The 8,876-nt window shown below is 42.0% G+C and overlaps 1 protein-coding gene across 3 annotated transcripts in view; it reads right to left on the minus strand.

Moving 5' to 3' along the window:
* The window catches only part of atp13a3 (ATPase 13A3), a 53,948-nt gene extending 47,673 nt beyond the window's left edge, over positions 1–6,275 (minus strand). For all 3 annotated transcript variants that reach the window (XM_026915099.3, XM_053238048.1, XM_053238047.1), the window contains exon 1: positions 5,985–6,275. The gene's annotated coding sequence lies outside the window, so the exon portion shown is untranslated. The remainder of the gene's footprint in view (positions 1–5,984) is intronic.
* Positions 6,276–8,876: the final 2,601 nt, after the last annotated feature.

An 8,876-nucleotide genomic window follows, 5' to 3' on the forward strand; every position in this document is an offset into this window, starting at 1 on the left:
TAATATGGAAGGCTGATTTCAAACTTTAACAGATTTAAACTTGAACAAATGACTTTTCATATCGTGGAACTGAGTGAGCAGGCAGATAGACACGCACATAGAGAACTAGACATCATAAAGTCTCACGGCAGACAGACGGGAGGATGAACTTTAACCTGATCGTTTGCGTACTTGGCTCCATTTGACCTTTATAGATTTCATGACGCTCTAGCTGACTCTCTTATAGTCGTATTTATCACTACTTATATCTACCTTGGCAGTGGGGATGTGGTTTGGAATTAAAAAAGCAAAAGAAGTTAATATGCAAGCTGTGCAAACATTGGGCCTCAATCATTTATCAAGCTGGTATTTATAAAACTCCTGTAATTTTGAGGAAAAAAAAAAAACATTCGTATCCTTCTCATGCTTCTGAGTGTGTGTAAATTTACACATAAGAAGACTAACTCCAAGTAAACCTCGACTTGATCAACTTCAAATCATAATTTGATGGATTACTGCACTTTTATATCTGGATTATACTCTCTAGTTTAAATCGCTTATTTTATTATGTTGACAACATTTAGCAGACGCCCATATCCAGAGCGATTTATACAAGAGCTTTGGAGTTTCTCTCAAAAACACCTTCTCATGCTAGTTCACTAGGTCAGGGACTAACAGTACCATCGAGAATATTTCACAAAAACCAGACTTTTTATATTATTGGAGTATGAAAAATAAAAAAAGCATGCCAACACCAACCCATAAAAGACAAATAAAACTAATAATTTAATCATGACAAAAGAAATGGTGCTCTATAAACAGAGGACAGGCCGTTCTGTCTGCACACAGCCATAAACCGTAAACGAACGCCTCAGGTGACAAAAGATTTAATGCTTGCTTTTTATTACCATCATCTTTTTTTTTTAAACTGCCATAGAAGTGAGTCAAAACAACGTCCGCTACTGTATTTCAGACTTTATCTTGATTGTTCATTTCGTGCCTCAGCTGTCTGTGCACTTTACCTTTTATGGAGTTTTGTGGGAGTCACCAAATGCAAATGAGCTTTTTTCAGGAACGGGTGAGTAACATGCGTACGCGAGTACAAGGAAAATCAGCCTGTCCAAAACTTTGGTAAATCTGGCAGAAATTTTTAGTTCAGTTTTGTTTATCATTTACACACGACTTTAATAAAACATTGATAAACGAGGGTTAATGTCTGGTTCCTCAGTTCCACAGTAGAGAAAAGTAGTTTGTAAAATATTAAACTTTTTTTTACCAGGTGAGTGAATGGAGAGAATACTTGAAAAGGCAGAGCTCAGAGACTGACACCTCGTCCAACAGGACATGACATGAGATTACCAAGGAAAGATGAGTCAGTAGAACATCAGTATAAGATGGAAGTACTGATAATCCTTTTAATCTAAACAAACTGCCACCAGAAATATCAGGAAGTTGAAAAAAAAAAAACTCTACCATCATGGTCAGCTTCCTAATCACACATTCAGGTGACACTGGCATATAGGCTAGGCTTGTGTGTTATTCATTTTTCACGTTCTAATTTTCACCAACATTAACAGTATTTTTAAAATGTTACATCTGACATTTCATTGTAGCCCTATTTAATCCTTTTGGTTCAAAATCTTCGTCCTTTCCTCGAATAACCCTAATAAATACAGTTAACTGATGGTAAATATACAGTAGACTTGTTTAACATTATCTAACTTGCACTGGTACATGTTATAAATTTATTTATTATCTTCTTATTACCTTATCTTTATTATCTTCGTATAAACAATTTACATATTTATATTACCCTCTGGTGCTTCGGTTTTAATGAGCAAAAGACTAAAGCCAGTCAATCTCAAGAGCTGAAAATGTATATGAACAGTCGCTGTATGTATGAATCTGAACGTAATGAAAAGTGGTTGTATGTCAGGACAAGACAAGAATACAAACTTCATGCAAAAATCAGCAGAAAAATTACTTTAAAAAAAATGAAATGCCATATAAAGAAGGAGTATTACATACCTATAGCTACCTATCTATCTATCTGACACAGTCTGAACAGCTGCCTAGATAAAACGATAGAGAAAATGGGAGGAATACACCTATACAAACGTTGATGTTGGCTTGACAAAGCCAGTCTGAAGGTTTAAAATAGTTGTCAGTTTGAAATCTGAAGGTAATATGCAGTTCTAAGAAAGAAAGAAAGAAAGAGAAACAGATAAATAGAGTGCCAATACTTATTAGATCAGATATCAGGTTCAGCATGGGAGATACAAATATTTAAACATCTTTACATATGTTGCTGTAGCTTTACAATTTCCCTTCACTGGAACTAAGAGGCTGAAACCTGTTCCAGCATGACGATGCCCCTGTGCACAAAGCGAGCTCCATGAAGACATGGTGTGTGAAGGTTGGAGCGGAAGAACTCGAGTGTCCTGAACAGAGCCCTGACCTCAACCCCACTGAACACCTTTGGGATGAACTGGAACACCGACTGAACCCCAGACCTCCTCACCAACATCAGTGCCTGATCTCACTAATGCTCTTGTAGCTGAATGATCACAAATCCCCACAGCCACGCTCCAACATCTAGTGGAAAGGCTTTGTGGAAGAGTGGAGCTTATTATAACAGCAAATCTGGAAAGCATATGTGTGTGTGATGATCAGGTGTCCAGAGTATGTGAAACTCTAACACACCAAACGTTCTGTGGCTAGATATAAACTCTATACAGCAGGTGATAGTCACTGACAGGTTTTGGGCTCCAAGGTGCTAATTCGTGCTGAATTACTGCCACAATAAAGTTTTGGACTTTGGATCCGCCAGCTCAGAGCCAGCAGGTGTTGCGTATCACACGTGGCAAATTTTATAACCTATCAGCTGTTCAGGGTTGGCAGTGTGTGGCTGAAATTACAGTTAGAAGTCAAGGTGGGTATCGAGGTACAGCAGCTTTCATAAGCTGTAATAATAAACAACACAAACAGTAATAACGTGTACGAGCTTCTCATCGATCGCTGCAGGAGGCTGCTGATAGAAAGTGTCTCCAAGCCTCTTTTAATGAGTCCTGAGGGAGCACTGAGGAAACACTGCACTCGAGTAAAGTTCATTAAAGTGACTAAGCTAAAGCGCTGACACAACAACGACATCACACCACCACATGACACGACACAACAGCACACAACACCACAACATCAACACTACAACACCAACACACCATTACAACATCAATACCACAACACCAACACACCATTACAACACCAACACACCATTACAACACCAACACCACAACACACCACTACATCAACACCAACACACCACTACAACATCAATACCACAACACCAACACCACAACACACCACTACAACACCAACACCACAACATCAACACCAACACCACAACACACCATTACAACACCAACACACCATTACAACATCAATACCACAACACCAACACCACAACACACCATTACAACACCAACACACCATTACAACCCCAACACCACACCATACCACTACATCAACACCAACACTACAACACCAACACACCACTACAACATCAATACCACAACACACCAGTACAACACCAATACAACACCAACACACCAATACAACAAGATACCACTACAACACCAACACCACACCATACCACTGCATCAACACCAACACCACAACAAAACCAACAGCACAACACCAACACACCACCCCAATAGAACACCAACACACCATTACAACACCAACACACCACTACAACAAGCCACTACAACACCAACACCACACCATTACAACACCAACACACCACTACAACGCCAACACCACACCACTACACCACCAACACAATAACACCACTACAACACCAAAACGCCACAACACACCATTACAAAACCAACACACCACTACAACACCAACATACCACTACAACACACCACTACACCAATACAACACACCACTACAACGCCAGCACGCCACCACAACACCAACACGCCACTACAACACGCCACTACAACACCAGCACGCCACTACAACACCAACACCACACCACTACATCACCACTACACTACCAACATACAATGCCAGCACGCCACTACAACACCAGCACGCCACTACAACACCACTACACTACCAACATACCACAACAAAACCAACAGCACAACACCAATACACCACCCCAATAGAACACCAACACAACACACCACTACAACATACCATTACAACACCAACACCACACCATTACAACACCAACACACCACTACAACACCAACACACCACTACAACACATCACTACACCGCCAACACCACAACAACACCACATCACTACAACATACCACTACAACTCACCATTACAACACCAAAACGCCACAACACACCATTACAAAACCAACACACCACTACAACGCCAACACGCCACTACAACACCAACATACCACTACAACACACCATTACAAAACCAACACGCCACTACAACACCAACATACCACTACAACACACCATTACAAAACCAACACGCCACTACAACACCAACACACCACTACAACACCAACACCACACCACTACCAACATACCACTACACCAATACAACATGCCACTACAACACCAACACACCACTACAACACACCACTACAACAGTCCTGTTCGTTAACAGTCTTCTGGCTCTAGACAGATAAATGTGTTTATAACAGTGAGGAAAGCTGCAGTCTGAATCCGCACTGGCAGGTCTGAGGGTTTAAGGGTTTAATCCTGCTCCAGCTAAATCAGACAGCTGGCTAAGAATTAGCTGCTCACACACACACACACACACACACACACACACACACAAACACAGAGACAGGCTAGCTTACACTGCTAACACACACACACACACACACACACACACACAGACAGGCTAGCTTACACTGCTAACACACACAAGTTGTGTGTGTGTGTGTGTGTGTTTACAATTACAAATGCCATAAATGTAAATGTAAACACACACACACACAGATAGACAGGCTAGCTTACAGTGCTAACACACACACACACAGAGACAGGCTAGCTTACACTGCTAACACACACACACACACACACAGATAGACAGGCTAGCTTACACTGCTAACACACACACACACACACACACACACACACAGATAGACAGGCTAGCTTACACTGCTAACACACACACACACACACACAGATAGACAGGCTAGCTTACACTGCTAACACACACACACACACACACACACACACACACACAGATAGACAGGCTAGCTTACACTGCTAACACACACACACAGGCTAGCTTACACTGCTAACACACACGGCAGGATAAATCAGCGCGCGCGCGCACACACACACACACACACACACACACGGCAGGATAATAAACGCCCCAAGGCGCGAGTGTGTCGGTGTTTATAACCAGCTTGAGCTGAACTACAGACACCAGCGAGAAAGATGCAGGAAGCCGCTTTAGCCCAGTAATACTGCAACTCACACACACTCATACACACACTCATACACACACTCATACACACACTCATACACACACTCATACACACACTCATACACACACTCATACACACACACGTCCCTGACACTGAGAGAGAGTGTGTATGAGTTTGTGAGTATGAGTGAGTGTGACTGCGTGTGTGTGTGTGTGTGTGAGAGAGAGAGAGAGAGAGAGAGAGAGAGAGAGAGAGAGAGTAAAGCAGCCAAACACACTCATACACTCACTCACTCACACACACACACACACACACACGTTCCTGACAGTGTGAGAGAGTGTGTATGAGTGTATGACTGTGTGATTGTGAATATGACTGTGTGTGTGTGTGTGAGTAAAGCAGCCAAACACACGCTCTCTCTCTCTCTCTCTCTCTCTCTCTCACACACACACACACACACACACACACACACACACACACACACACGTTCCTGACACTGTGCGCGTGTGTGAGTGTATATGATTGTGTGTGTATGAGTGAGTGAGTGAGTGTGTGTGTGTGTGTGTGAAGCAGTCAAACACATACCCAGCACCACCTGGACTGAAGATCACCTTAAAGCCATGATGAAGCGAGTTGTTGTTCCAGGAGAGAACACCGCGCGCTCACACACACACTCTCACACACACCGCGCGCGCTCACACTCACACACACACTCACACACACACAGCGCGCGCGCGCTCACACCGAGTCGTGGTTCGCCGGGATTGTCCGGTAAACGGTGTGTAGCTGGATGTTGACAGCGCACGCGATACCAAGTCGTGTGGCTTTGACTGCCCTAAACTGGCTTCGCGAGCGCTGTGCAGGAAGTGACGCACAGGAAATGAGCTCATTCTCAACCGCATGGAATGAGAGCGTCGTGTGTAAGGCCAGTCTGCTGTCGTGATGAAGGAGTGTAGTAATCAGACGGCGGATCATGTTATTGAAAAAGATTATTGAAAACATTCATAAATGTCCATCGTTTTTACATTTCTGTACGTGTGTGTATCTCCTGCTACAGGGCCAAAAGTATGTGGACACCTGACCATCACACCCACATGTGCTGCTTCTTCTTCTTGTGTGTGTCTCAGTTACATGTAATTCTGACCTTGGACAGACCAAGTTTAATTTAAATTATGAGAAATTCACTCCTATTAGATGTTTATTTCAGTGCTTGCCATCTTCTCATTCACTACTGCACTATAAGGTCAAAAGTATGTGGACACCTGACCATCACACTCAAGTATTTGATGAACGTCTCATTCCAGATTTAGTCCCCCTTTCGTATTATAATAACTCTTCTTCTGGGAAGGTTGTCCACTAGAGTTTGGAGCGTGGCTGTGGGGATTTGTGATCATTCAGCTACAAGAGCATTAGTGAGGTCAGGCACTGATGTTGGGTAAGGAGTCTCCAGTTCCAGTTCATCCCAAAGGTGTTCAGTGGGGTTGAGGTCAGGGCTCTGTGCAGGACACTCGAGTTCTTCCACTCCAACCTTCACACACCATGTCTTCATGGAGCTCGCTTTGTGCACAGGGGCATTGTCATGCTGGAACAGGTTTCAGCCTCTTAGTTCCAGTGAAGGGAAATTGTAATGCTACAGCAACATATGTAAAGATGTTTAAATATTTGTATCTCCCATGCTGAACCTGATATCTGATCTAATAAGTATTGGCACCCCATCTATCTAATCAACTCTACAAATATTGGCACTCTATTTATCTATCTCTCTTTTCTCTTTCTTTCTTTCTTAAAACTGCACATTACCTTCAGATTTCAAACTGACGACTATTTTGAACCTTCAGACTGGCTTTGTCAAGCCAACATCAACATTTGGAGCGTCATGGAGCTCGCTTTGTGCACAGGGGCATTGTCATGCTGGAACAGGTTTCAGCCTCTTAGTTCCAGTGAAGGGAAATTGTAATGCTACAGCACACAAAGACATTCTATATAATTGTGTACTTCCAACTTTATGACGAAAGTTTGGGGAAGAACCACATAAGCATGTGATGATCAGGTGTCCACAAACTTTTGGCCATATAGTGTAGATCATCTGGTCGAATGGAAACTGAAATACTGCTACTAATGCTACAAGCTACAGTAATGCCGTGTCAGTTATTAAATATCAAAACAGAACTGAACTGAAAGCTATTAATGACTCCAGTGTTTGAGCTTGGAGGCTTCTGCCAAAAGAAAAACAAGAACTCCATTCACAGCTGCAGTTTGAATTCCACTTATTTCTTTGGACCGGACTGTGGCTTTATTTCCCCAAGTTTCTAAAGGGAAAATAAATAGACCTGTTGCTCTGGCCCTAACATCACGTTGTCAAGGAAAGCCCAGGCAGTGGTCAGTAAGGTCATACAAGGGTCTGTATTAGATTCCTATAGTCCACAGTTAGCTCCAGTCTAATTTGAAAGGACAAGCGGCGTTCCAAGTGTGCTGATATTTACACTAACTGCACTGGGGCATTTCACTGTGTGTATCACTGCACTTGTCTGTGTTCACTACACGAAATTCCACTTCTAGCAATAGTTTGTTACACTGAAACCGTTACTACACTTACTATGAGCTGTCAATCATTCTGTGCGTTACCATGGCAACACACAACACTATCCAGCTGTGGCTTCTTTGGGCACTATTTTTGTTGAAAAGAGTGAAAATAAACTAAATATTTGCTCATACTGGGTCTGAAATCTCAGTTACTCAGTATTGTTTATAGAACTGTCATGTAAAAGCAATATCACACTCGCAGTTGCGCTGTTGTAATGAATATCAGCGATATTGAAATCCCTGCTGAAAAAAAATAACAATAGAAACCCTCATAGAATTTGTAATGGTTTTAATGGCTATAATGGGAATTGTATTGGTTTTAATGGAAACTGTAATGGTCCTGTGGGTCTCTACTGGTAACTTGTTGCCTTCTATTGGTGGCATGTTATGTCTAGTGGATACCATTAAGGACCAATAATGATAATAATACTGGTTTTAATGGTTAGCTGAAGGATTGTAATGGTATTTGTAGTGGAAACCATTAGAAATTCTGTGATGGTTTCTATTGTTTTTTTTTTTTTTTCCTTCTTCAGCGGGGACGATTACCTGCAGCACCTGGCCTATGGCCGAATCACACCCGATATTCAGTACAACATCAAGTATAGACAGACTTTTAATATCAGAGTGTTTGGTTCAGTAGTTTTGAATGACTGACAGATCAGCACTCCTTTATTATATACATCAATGGGATCTAAAGCCTGTGATTTGGCCCCACAGACCATCCATAACTCCATTTCAAAAAGGGATCGGAAGGAGCCAAAAAAAGAAAAAAAGTTAGATATCTTGAATATGTCATATGATGAAAAATATTCAGCCAAACGGACAATAGTGGAAGTAAAAAGATTTACGGATCTGCTGCGTTTGAATTACAGCACCTTGGAACCTTATCGGTCA

The sequence above is a fragment of the Pangasianodon hypophthalmus genome, chromosome 11 (genome assembly GCF_027358585.1).
Source record: "Pangasianodon hypophthalmus isolate fPanHyp1 chromosome 11, fPanHyp1.pri, whole genome shotgun sequence".
In the NCBI taxonomy this organism is placed as follows: domain Eukaryota; kingdom Metazoa; phylum Chordata; class Actinopteri; order Siluriformes; family Pangasiidae; genus Pangasianodon; species Pangasianodon hypophthalmus.